The sequence below is a fragment of the Carcharhinus amblyrhynchos genome, chromosome 3, assembly GCF_965287045.1.
Source record: "Carcharhinus amblyrhynchos chromosome 3, sCarAmb.v2.hapA, whole genome shotgun sequence".
Lineage (NCBI taxonomy): Eukaryota > Metazoa > Chordata > Chondrichthyes > Carcharhiniformes > Carcharhinidae > Carcharhinus > Carcharhinus amblyrhynchos.
Genome location: NC_137326.1, coordinates 16,986,434 through 16,998,557, shown reverse-complemented (window position 1 = coordinate 16,998,557; position 12,124 = coordinate 16,986,434). Strand labels below are relative to the sequence as shown.

The 12,124-nt window shown below is 41.8% G+C and overlaps 1 protein-coding gene across 2 annotated transcripts in view; it reads left to right on the top strand.

Moving 5' to 3' along the window:
• Positions 1-7,082: 7,082 nt before the first annotated feature.
• klhdc8b (kelch domain containing 8B) overlaps positions 7,083-12,124 on the top strand; it is a 91,491-nt gene continuing 86,449 nt past the window's right edge. For both annotated transcript variants that reach the window (XM_080181756.1, XM_080181755.1), the window contains exon 1: positions 7,083-7,697. The gene's annotated coding sequence lies outside the window, so the exon portion shown is untranslated. The remainder of the gene's footprint in view (positions 7,698-12,124) is intronic.

The following is a 12,124-nucleotide window of genomic DNA, read 5'->3' as shown; positions in this document are numbered from 1 at the left end:
CATTCTTGAGAGACAAAACAGAGTCTCTGGTTACAGTGGAGATGATAATCTTTCCATGTTTTGTGTCTGCCTCCATCGTTGTTGTGCAATTATATTAGTTTGTTTTGGTTGACAATAACCAATCAAGATTTATACTTTACTGCAACCTCCAATTAAATCCATTCATTGAAGATAATGTTCCCAGGACAATGTGATGTGGGATATCATAATACTGCCGGTTCTGATTCTTTCTCCATCTGATTTTTGCCACATTTTGTATTTACCTGTTGGAAATGTTGGGGACAATTCTCCCAAAAATGCTGAATTGGTAAGAAAACTGGTCTAGATCACGACTGTCTCTTCAGTGCAATTTCAGACTTGAATCTCCCCACTCTGTGCAATGCAGAGGTCCCAATCGTGAATATCATTAAAAATCCCGGGGCCAGAGTCTACTCACACCATGTGCAGTGGCCCCAATTTGTCAGTCTGCCCGTTTGCTGGTCAGCTCGATCATTGGCCAGCCTGGGAACCCCACTGTGCTGCCCCTCCAGTGCCCCCCTCTGCCACAACCTGATTGAGTCCCCACGACAATTCATAGGCCAGGCCTGACCACACTCCCGCCCTCTCCTGGAGTGCCCCCATGTCCAGCCCACTCCTCAGCACTGGCGATCCCACCCCCCTCATCCAGCATACCACCCCACCTTCCGCTGACCCCTCTAGGGTCAGACCTTCCCGGCAGGCCACCACTCTCCCAGCCCACCTCAATCGCTGCCCTCCCTCCAGCCCAGACCGATTGCCATGCAGACCCTCCAGCCCCACTAATTGCCCCAGGCCATGCCCACAATAGGTCCCATCCCCTTGGCACTGCCTGATGCCCAATGGGCAATGCCAAGGTGCCTCTAGACACGGGCACTTTGCCTCTTGGATAGTGCCAGGGGCACAGGCTGGCACTGCCAGGGTGCCCATGCACAGGGGCACCACCCCCCACTGCCCGACAACTCTGGGGGACCCTGATTGTCCCCCCCTTGACTCCCGGTAGTTCCCCGAACATGGGGAGCTAGTCCAAACCCCACTGGAATAAAGTACTCCTGGTGGGGTGGGAGATGCTATCGGGCCCGGCAGGTTCCATGCTGAGCCAGTTAATCACATGTAAAAAGATTTAAAATACGTCTAAAAAAGATTATAACCCCTTAGTTCTCTTCCCGCCGGTTTCCAGTGCAGTCCCGACTGCGACTGTTCTCTGGCTCTGGGAGACGCACGTGCATCGGAAATGCATGCACAAATCCCGCTAAATAGCTGATACGCGATTCTCCCGACTGGATCCGCCAGAAAATTTGCGGGTCGCAATGGGAGAATCGCCCCAGTAATTTCTTACTTTATTGCTGATCTTTTAAATAGAGAAATATTTCTATTCTATCTCTTCTAACCGCCCGAACTCTCACTCATGAAGTTGATGAATTAACAGTCGAAATAGAAGCCGTTCCAGCGCTGCCCAGAAATTGAGTGGACTTTCTGTCCACTCACCTCCCTCTTATACTTTGGAGAGGCCGTTAATTGGGTATTTAAAGATTTAGTTTGCAACAGAAGAAAATGCTGGACAAACATATAAAATCTATTAGTGCTGGCCAAGAATTGCAGGGTTTGTGGTGTGGTATGGAGTGAAAAGAACAGATGTATAGACAACAATTGTTCTGAATTCGCATTGCAAAGTCTGTCTTTCACAAATTGCGATTTTGTTACAGTATCTGGATTTTTCGTGGAACTGGTTCTCATGACTGACCAGCTCCACTCCTTAAGTACCTCTTACAACTGTTTTGGGATTTAGAGTCTTTGAAATCAGATTCCATTAACTGGTGCTTCAAATAGTAACATAAATCATATGTCCATCCACTAGGGGGAGGTGTTAGAATCATACAATCCCTACAGTGCAGAAGAAGGTCTTTCGGCCCATCGAGTCTGCATCACTCTCCAGAAGATCATCCCACCCAGGCCCTATCCGTGTAATCCCACTCATTTATCATGGCTAATCCACCTAACCTACACATCTTTGGACACTAAGGGGCAATTTATCATGGACAATCTACCTAACCAGCACATCTTTGGACTGTGGGAGGAAATCGGAAGCAAACCTATATAGACACGGGGAGAACGTGTAAATTCCATCCAGATAGTGACTCAAGGCTGGAATTGAACCCCGGATCCCTGGCACTGTGAGGCAGCAGCGCTATCTACTATGCCAATCATTGTGTCACTCTATCCTATTGTGATAACACTTCTATTAATAAAGTCTATATTTGAGGAGGAACTGACTTAAGAGGCAATGTATTGTTACAAGCAGTCAATTTGGCTGGGAGGAGTACAGCAGATGCTGAGAAAGCAGGGTTATTACTCATTTTAGCCATAGAATCATAGAATCACTACAGTACAGAAAGAGGCCATTCAGCCCATTGAGTCTGCACCGACTGACTACCTGACAGAGTTTCCTACCCAGGCCTTTGCGGCCACTCCATAGCCTTTCCCCAAAAAGCCATGTAAATTTTTATTGAGCAGGAGGCTTAATGGGGTGTTTTTTGATGAAAGTAATATGGTGAGTTAGGTATACAGCAGGATGTAAGATACTCTTCCAGAGAGTCGGTGTGAACTTGATGGGCTGAATGGCCTCCTTCTGCGCTGTGGGGATTCTAGGGCTTTTATGTCAGTCCAGCTGAGCTTCTACATTGTTTAAACTCCACATCATGTTGATTCTAAATAGCAGTGCAACGTGACTGATTTCAGTGACAGTCTGTAGGGAGAATGAACAAGGTGGCACAAACCAATATTTGAGCCATATTTTTTTGGCAACCATTTGGCAAACAGCATTAAACTATGAATTTCTGAAGTGTTGACAATGACTGCAGTTAAAATTAGATGCTTATCTAAAAATACCAAGGCATAAGAGCCAAGTACTGCACTTCATTTGTGATCTTGGAGTTGAGTAATTAGACAGTGGTAATGTTCATCAGTACAATAGGATTTGATTTTGGATAGGTTACTGATGATGTCTATGCCCCATTGTGCCAGAACAACACTCTATCTACACAGGGTTACCAATTAAACTAAACTAGACCCTTTCGCCTTCTCCTACATTGTCCAATTCGACACCAGAGGGCACATCTAAACTGTCTGATTCTACAGCACCGTCTACTTACAAAATATGTAGAGCAATTTACTATATTAGCGTGTTACCTGCAGCACTGGGCAAATTCCAAATTGATTTTGTATGCATTGTCTAAACGAATTGCTGAAATATGTGTATATCCTTTTTTTCATTAAGTGAAAAATTGATTGAGCTTTAGTATTCCCTGGCTGCAAGTCCAAAATACAAATTTTCTCACAATTAAATCTTATTTTGGATGACTGGTTAGGGGAATGGAAATGTCGAGTTTACAAGAGCATGTCCTGGTTGTATTTGATGTTGAAAGTCGATTTAAATGTTCCTCAGTTGAAGCTGCAAAAAATAGTCAGCCGAGAAAAGCACAATCTGGTGTTAAAACATAGGATTTCTGTGCTGTGAAATATGTTTCCGTGCTGCATGCAATTTTAATAATGGAGTTAGGGTTTAGTGAAGGCTGATCTGAGATAAACGGTATTATTATGTCCAGAGTAGGGGGGAGGTTGAGTATTTGTGAGTGAACGTTATTAACCTGTTCCTGTCATAATCAACAAAATATATTCCCATGTTCAAAACAGAACTGGAATTATCATTTGTATATGGATTGCTCAACAATATGCCAATAGAACCGTAGAATTCCTACAGGCAGAAGAGGAGACCATTCGGCCCATCGAGTTTGCACATCTCTCCGAAAGAGCATCTTGCCCAGAATGCCCATCTTGTACCCTATTCCCCTAACCCTATACTTTTTACCGTTGCTAATCCACCTAATCTACGCATATTTGGAGCGTGGGAGGGAATCAGAGCATCCAGAGGAAATCCATACAGACATGGGGAGAATGTGGAAACCCCATACAGACAGTTGCCTAAGGCTGGAATTGCATCTGGGTTCCTGGCGCTGTGAGGTAGCAGTGCAAACCATTGTGCCATTGTGCTAATTCTTTTCATTGTGCATTTGTTCAAGTCCTTTTTTAAGTAATAATACTAATGGGTATATATTTGTATAGGGGAGGATTGAAACCTTTCAATCTTGTCTTGCAGTTAGTATTCAAGTTAAATTACTCGGTTACACTCAGATTATACATACCAGTCAGCATTTTGGGGAAATGTGAGAAGGTGAGCATATGGTCAGTAGACAGACCTTAGACTGGACGTTGATAGAAAGTAAGACTTGCATTAGATATAAAGCTTTTCATCATCACTAGGTGAAGCTTCTCAGCCAATGAACTATTTTTGAAATGTACTCACTGTGGTAATATGGAGAACATGGCAGCCAATTTGCACACAGCAAACTCCCACTAACAACAATGCAATAATGACAAGATCATCTGTTTTTGTGATGTTGATTTAGAGATAAATATTGGTGAGGGCATCCAAACTGACATTGGTCTCAAATGTTCAGTCTTTCACATGTATAGAGTTATGAGGAAGGTGCCATAAAATCTTAAGTGCACTCACATTATGCTTGCAAGCCTTTTGCCATTGAATAAAAATAGCCTTTTTCTCATAGTTTTCTGGTTTCAAACTCTGGGAACAGATTTGTTGTACACAGAATTATTAATGTACAAATCATGCAGCAACTAATGGAGAGGAAGAGAAAGCTTACGGATTGAGAATTGAATTTCTGCAACTCTGCCATTAGCAGAAAAAGGCAGCTCACCCTCAGACTCTCAGTATGTTTCAAGATTGCTGCATTTGCACATTAACTGCTCATGAAACTGAGTGTCAGGACTAGTACTTAATAGTGTGGATGCCTTTTAGTGAAGAGATTTATATTCCTGCAATGGCACTCTCCAACCTAAAAAAGGAAAGTTCTCCACTGGTTGCAGTCATACCTAGCCCAAAAAAAGATAGCTGTAGTGGTTGTAGATCTATCATCTCAGTCCCAGGACATTGCTGCAGGAGTTCCAATGCCCAACCATCTTCAATGACCTTCCCTCCATTGTCAGATGGAGAAGCGGAGATGTTTGCCGATGACTGCACAACTTTCAGTACCATTCGTGACTCCTTAATGACTGAAGCAGCCCATGTTCAAATGCAGCAAGACTTGGTCATCATTCAGGATTGGACTGACAAGTGATAAATAACATTCCCACCACACAAATGTCAGACAAGGACCATCTCCAAAAAGAGAGAATCCAACCATCTTCTCCTGACATTTAATGGCATTACCATCACTGAATCCCCAACTATCAACATCCTGGGAAATTATCATTGACTAGAAATTGAAATGGACCCAGCCATAGCGATGCTGTGGCTGCCAAGAGCAGGCCTTAGACTGCAAATTTGCAGAGAGTAACTCACTTCCCCAAAGCCTGTCCACCATCTACAAAGGCAACTCTCAAGAAGCCCGACTAAGTAGCCTGCTTGATTGGCACCACCTCAATCATTCACTCCAGCCACTACTAATGTAGTGTAGCAGCAATCTGTACCATATACGAAACACACTGCAACAACTCATCAAGGCTTTTTCAACAGCACTTTCCAAACCCATGACCTGTACCACCTATCAGGACAAGGGCAGGTGATGCATGGGAACACCACCACCTTCAATTTCCCCTCCAAGCTACTTGGAACTTTGCCGACATTCCTTCACTGTTGCTGGGTCTAAATCCTGGAACTTCCTTACTAACAGCACTATGGATATACCTACACCACATGGATTGCATTGGTTCAAGGAGGCAGCTCAGCATCAAGGATAATTAAGGATGACTAACAAATGCTGGCTTAGCCAGGGATGCGGATAGCTTGTGAAAGAATGGAAAACATTGAAACTGTGGATTCAATTTTCTCTGGATGCAGTATGAGCTTTTTTTCAGTTTTAAACAGTTAATTTTTTCTTGATTCTGATTTTTATCTCCAATTCTTCTTCTCCATACTTAACTGGATTCTAATTCATCCAATGTCTTTCCCTGTTTCTTACTCAATTCTTAAATATAATTTGGTAAGAACACAATGGAGTGAATAACAGGACAGGTTCGAGGGGCCGAATGGCTTGTTCCTCCCATTGTTCCTTGCAGACTGTTAGACCATGTTGTTTACTGGCTGACGTGTTCTCCCCCTTGTCAGTTTGCACTTTGCACCAATTTCCAGTGCAGAACCATTGTGTTGTTATGTCGAACTCATGGGGCAAATAGCAATTTGCCCCTCAGCAACATATTCTGGGCTGTTATCCTCCAGTCCTGGTGAAAGGTCATTGATCTGAAATGCTTCCCACCTAAAGGTGCTGACCAAACTGTGTTTTCCAGTAGTTTCAGTTAACCAAAAGGTGGCAGAAAAGGACCAGATCCAAAAATGTGCAGGTTAGGTTGATTGGCCATGCTAAATTGCGCCTTAGATTTAGGGGGATGTCAAGTGGATTAGTAAGGTAAATATGTGGGGTTACGGGAATCGGGCCTGGGTGGGATTGTTGTCAGTGCAGGTTTAATAGCCGGATGGCCTCCTTCTGCACTGTAGTGATTCTATGATTCTAAGTGATGGCCTTAAGTTACTTGCCTGCTAACTAGAGGCAGGGAAAGAGAGGGAATGAACGGCCATGCATGCAAACACTTGTTTTTTTTATTGGTGTCACAAGTAGACTTACATTAACACTACAATGAAGCTAGGTGAAAATCCCCTAGTTGCCACACTCCAGCGCTTGTTTGGGTGCACTGAGGGAGCATTTAGCATGGCCAATGCACACAACCAACACGTCTCTTGTGATGGTCTCTCCCTGCAGCCAAGGAACACAGCCGGGGAAAGTTGGTTTCTGGTGGGTTTTGAGTGTGTGTGTGTCCAGTTTGTGGTCAGTTTCACAAGGAGGGGGGAGAGAAAGATCAGAGAGAGACTGACTGGGTAAGGCTGAGTGTCTCAAAGGGTTAATTTGGGTGACGCGATTTTTTAAAAGATTTTTTTTAGCTTGCTGAGAGAGAGATCTGAAAAAAAACATCAATAAGAAGGCCAGACAGAGAGAGAGAGAGAGAGAGAAATAAGAGAGGAGCACAAGGAAACAGTGAAATCAACAGAGGGAAAGAACACAACATCCAGCCAACGAACAGCCAGGGGGGAAAGTAATGACAACAAGAAAGGGAGAAAGATCAGATTCAAGCCCACAGCGAGGATGAAGAGGAAACTGCCCGGGATTAGCAGTGGAACCGCGGCAGAGGAAGAGACCCCAGCCTGGGAGCAGGAGGAGGAACTAATCGTGGCGGGGAAGCCGCAGCCTGGCCCCGGGCAAACCGGAGCAAATCCCTCGCTCAGCCAGCAGCCGGAGTCAGTCCCAGCCAGCATCAACCCGGAATCCGCTTCCAAACTGCCCGCTGGAGCCGGCACAATGACACTTGCATCGCTCCGGGAATAGTTTCAGGAAAGAGGGGGGAATTTTATCAACCCGATTGGCGATTGTTTCCGGAATCTGGGCAAGAAACCTGGGAAAGTGACACCAACCCAGGAGTTGCGGGCATTGAGCAGGCAGCGAGCGCACCCCCCCCCATGTGCGGATGCTGCGACTAGGTAGAGTGACTGGATGCTTGAGATAGTGCACAGTGCTTTTGGTAACTTTTCTGATGTGCACACAGCGACTTGTGAGGTTGGTGTTTCTTTTTTCCTTCCTGCTTCTGGCTGATATAAACAGTCCACAGGCAACAGGTTTAAAGCTGATGTTTACACTTGGTGGAACTTCATTCTGGGAGTAAAGCTCCAATAACAGTGGAACTGCCAATGAATCATGGAATTCCTACAATGCAGAAGGAGGCCAAATTGAGAGGGAGATTATTAGAATCGGGACTGGATTTATATTAAGAGGTTTCTGGGAAGAGCTTACAAGTGTATATGGGAAGTAACGAACAAGAAATATAAATAACCTTTAAATCATATGTAGGAAGCAAAATAGAAAGTATAATTTACAGATCACATGAAGGGCGAGAGAAAGGGAAGAAAGATATATATATATAAAATTCTTATACATATAATATATAAAATTCTTGTATATATAATATATATAATTCTTATATATATAATTATATATATAACTTGGAAAGTTTCCCCCTGTTTCTTCATACACAAACCAAAAAGAAAATGCTGGAAAATCTCAGCAGGTCTGGCAACGTCTGTGAGGAAAGAAAGAAATCTGGACTCCAAACGTCAGCTCTTTTCACTCCTTACAGATGTTGCCAGACCTGCTGAGATTTTCCAGCATTTTCTCTTTTGGTTTCAGATTCCAGCATCCGCCATAATTTGCTTTTATTTTGCTACTATTATATTGCCTTGAGGAGTGAGCAAAGATATATCCATGCTTCCATTTGGCTAAATTGAAAGGGTCCATTTCAAACAGAATTTGTACTGATAGGAACAGTTCCCCTCTATCTCCTATGTCTGGGCATCTCATGTTTTGAATACCTCAATTAAATCTCTTAATCTACTATTCTCCAAGGAGAACAGATTCTCCAATCTATCTGAACTGAAAAGTAACTGAAGTCCATCATTCCTGGAACTATTCTTGTGAATCTGTTCTGCACTCTCTCTAACATCTTCACATCTTAATGAGGTGTCCAGCAGCCTAGAGAGAGAGAGAGACATTTCCCAGTAGTGGAAGGATCGACAATCAGAAGACACTGATTCCAGCAACCACAGTAATTTGCTTTTATCTTCAAACGGAAAACCAGATGATGACACAAACATGCTTACAGGCATCATGTCAGTCACTGTGGGTGACATCATGCTGATGGACACAGTATGTGACAACAACAGCAAACGCTGGAAAATCTCAGCAGGTCTGACAACAACCTCTGAGAAAGAACATTTCGAGTCTAGATGAAAAAGAAATGTTAAACTCACAATATGTGACACATGTTAAAAACATGGCCCTTCATAGAGTAACAAAGGAAAAAAAAACTTGCACTGTTCACCTCTCATGTAACTGGCCACAGAACTTTCAGGAGATTGCTAGCAGGCATTTTCTACTAATCCAACCACCTGTGGTGCCTATGAACAGGGCCCTTCACTCAGTCAGGTTGTATCCTCACAGTGCCAGGCAGACTGTAAGAAGGGAAGTAACAAACAAGAAATATAAATTTCCTTTAAATCATGTGCAAGAAGCAAAATAGAAAGTATAATTTATAGAAGGTGAGAGATAAAGATACAATGAAGAAAAAATAAGTATACTTTTAAAAATCTGCAGTATTAATTTTCTTCTGATGGAAAAGGGCTCCAGACTTGTAAAATTATTTTTCAGGGGAGAAAAGCTGCTAAGCAATGATTATCATTTTATTACAGCATCAAAAATGCATTTGGTAGCATATGTAAAAATGCTAATGTTTTCAGTTGTTTTGGTTTGCTATAGTTGAGTAATTGCCCGAAGTTCACATATTGCAGTGATGCTGGTGTGCAGCCAACAGTGCAGAATGTAGTTTATCTATGACAACAACCCTGTGCATGTGTAGACAACAGAACTTGATGTCGGATTTATTCTATAGCTACTGCACCATTATTATAGTAAAATCCTGGCCAAAGTTGGCCAAGTGCAAGGATCCAACTTGTTAAAATATTACTTTGCATTTGTACTTCAGGATATTTATGCTAATGTTGGGATTTGAATTTGTCTTTAAGTATAGGCTTTAGTTTGGATATGCTTGTATTGTGATTTATAATTTAATGTATAATTTAATCCAACTCTCAGTGACCATGGTATGTAAAATCATGAGTATGAATTTGGTTTTTGTTTGGAATTTGGATTTAGACTTATATTTGTACTCATACTTCTTGTTTGGGGTTTGGTTGTGTTTAGAGATTTAAACATAGAACTTGCTATCAAAGCTCTTGCATTGCAATTTTCTGCCTGCTAATTTTCACACAGGCACAACACCATTTAAAATAATTTAAAATCGTAGACTGATAAATACGATATGTAAGTTTTCATGGTTGCTAGCTGATATCAACAACAGTAATTTGTGTGCTTTAGTTTGTGTCAGAGTGCCAGAGGTATGGATTTATGTTGGATTGTTTGCATTTGCATGTTGCATTTGGAGTTGACTCTGCATTTGCAAATTGAAAAAAGTAAGGAGATAAGAAGGTGGAAATATATTACCTCCAGTCAACATTTCTCCTTTCGCTCTGGTACTGGGAACAAACCATTGTTTTTTCACTTGTTGTGGAATCAGATATGTAACCTCTTTTTTTAATGAGTGTTTGAAATCCTTCTTCACTGTGCTTAATAGCAGCTTGTTCTATAAATTGTGGGAGCTAGTTACTCCTTGAGAATTTATTGCTTTAATAATATGCTCCTCAGCACAAAGAATATTTCCACAATCATTACTTTGATTCCCTGTGTGATTATAAGAATTTTGATTATTGCTTTAGTCCAACAAGAACAAATATATTTAATCTCTTTTCATTGATCCAGGATTAATTTCTCAGTAAAATGTAACAAAATGGGGACAATCAGTCAGGGCACATTTAAAAAATTTTTAAATCAGAAAATCATACAAACAGCACATAACTACCATGGTTCTTAAACATTTAATTAACACAATATTTACAAGAGGGTTGACTGAAATCATAGCTATTCATACATGAAAAGTATTTTTGGAATACTTCTGGATTAGGTTGGCATTTTAATTTGATTTGATTCATTATTGTCACATGTATTAGAATACAGTGAAAAGCATTGTTTCTTGTGCGTTATACATATCATTCATAGAGAAGGAAATGAGGATGCAGAATGTAATGTTACAGTCATAACTAGGGTGTAGAGAAAGATCAACTTAGTGCAAGGTAGGTCCATTCAAAAGCCTGACAGCAGCAGGGAAGAAGCTCTTCTTGAGTCAGTTGGTACGTGACCTCAGACTTTTGTCTTTTTCCCGATGGAAGAAGGTGGAAGAGAGAACGTCTGTGGTATGTGGGGTCCTTAATTATGCTGGCCGCTTTGCTGAGGCAGCAAGAAGTTTAGACAGGGTCAGTGGATGTGGTACACATGGAGTATGTTGGGCATTGACATGCAAATGTTCTACATTTTCACAACACATTATTAGGTAGGAGCAATTCTCCAACAATGGGGAATAGTTAGTTTGTCTGTGCTTTGAGGTTGCATTATGGAAATGGCTGTAGGGATGAATTTACATTTGAGCTTTGAAAGTATAGGATGCCGATAGATAATTCCTACTGGATGTTTTCTTGTAAATTGAAATCCAGCTGAATTGTTTGTAAGTTGATTTGCACATCCACTTTTGATTTCAGTTTATATTTGGAGTTTGAAAATGTTGTAGTGGGTGCTGGGATGTGAAATTAGCATGAGGAGTATGCACGTTCTCCCTCTGTCTGCATGGGTTTCCTCTGGTGCTCTGGTTTGCTCCCACAGTTTGAAAGATGTGCTGGTTAGATGCACTGACCTGAAAAGGCACCAGAGTGTGGCGACTAGGGGAATTTCACAATATCTTCATTGCAGTGTTAATGCAAGCTTTACTTGTGACTAACAAATAAACTTTTAAAAAACTCAGTGGGGTTGATTGATTTACATCGAGAGTAAGTGTGTGGGCATACAATATTATATACATGTAAGGACGAGCAATCTCTTGAGTATGTGACAGAGATTTCTGGTGAGCATTTGGTTTTGAATTGAGGTTTTCAGAGTTTGCAGGGTGCTTTTCTTCAGGCTTGAGCAGAACTTTTCCTTGAATTAAATTATTAGTTTCTTTGAAAAAGGATAAAAAAATCAATGTAAGCAGAGAACGATGAGTGATAACTCAGCCAGGATTTAGTACTGATCACATGTACCATGGCAGGCAATAGTTAAGTAACCCAAGCAGATATTTCGCTCCAGGGGCAGTCTCTCTCTCTCTCTGAATTTATTTTCTTCAGGTAGCATTCTTCCATTTTTTTTATTCATTCATGGGACCTGGTCGTCGCTGGCTGGCCAGCATTTATTGCCCATCCCTAGTTGCCCAAGAGTAGTTGAGAGTCACATGTAGGCCAGACCAGGTAAGGACAGCAGATTTCCTTCCCTAAAGGACATTAGTAAAC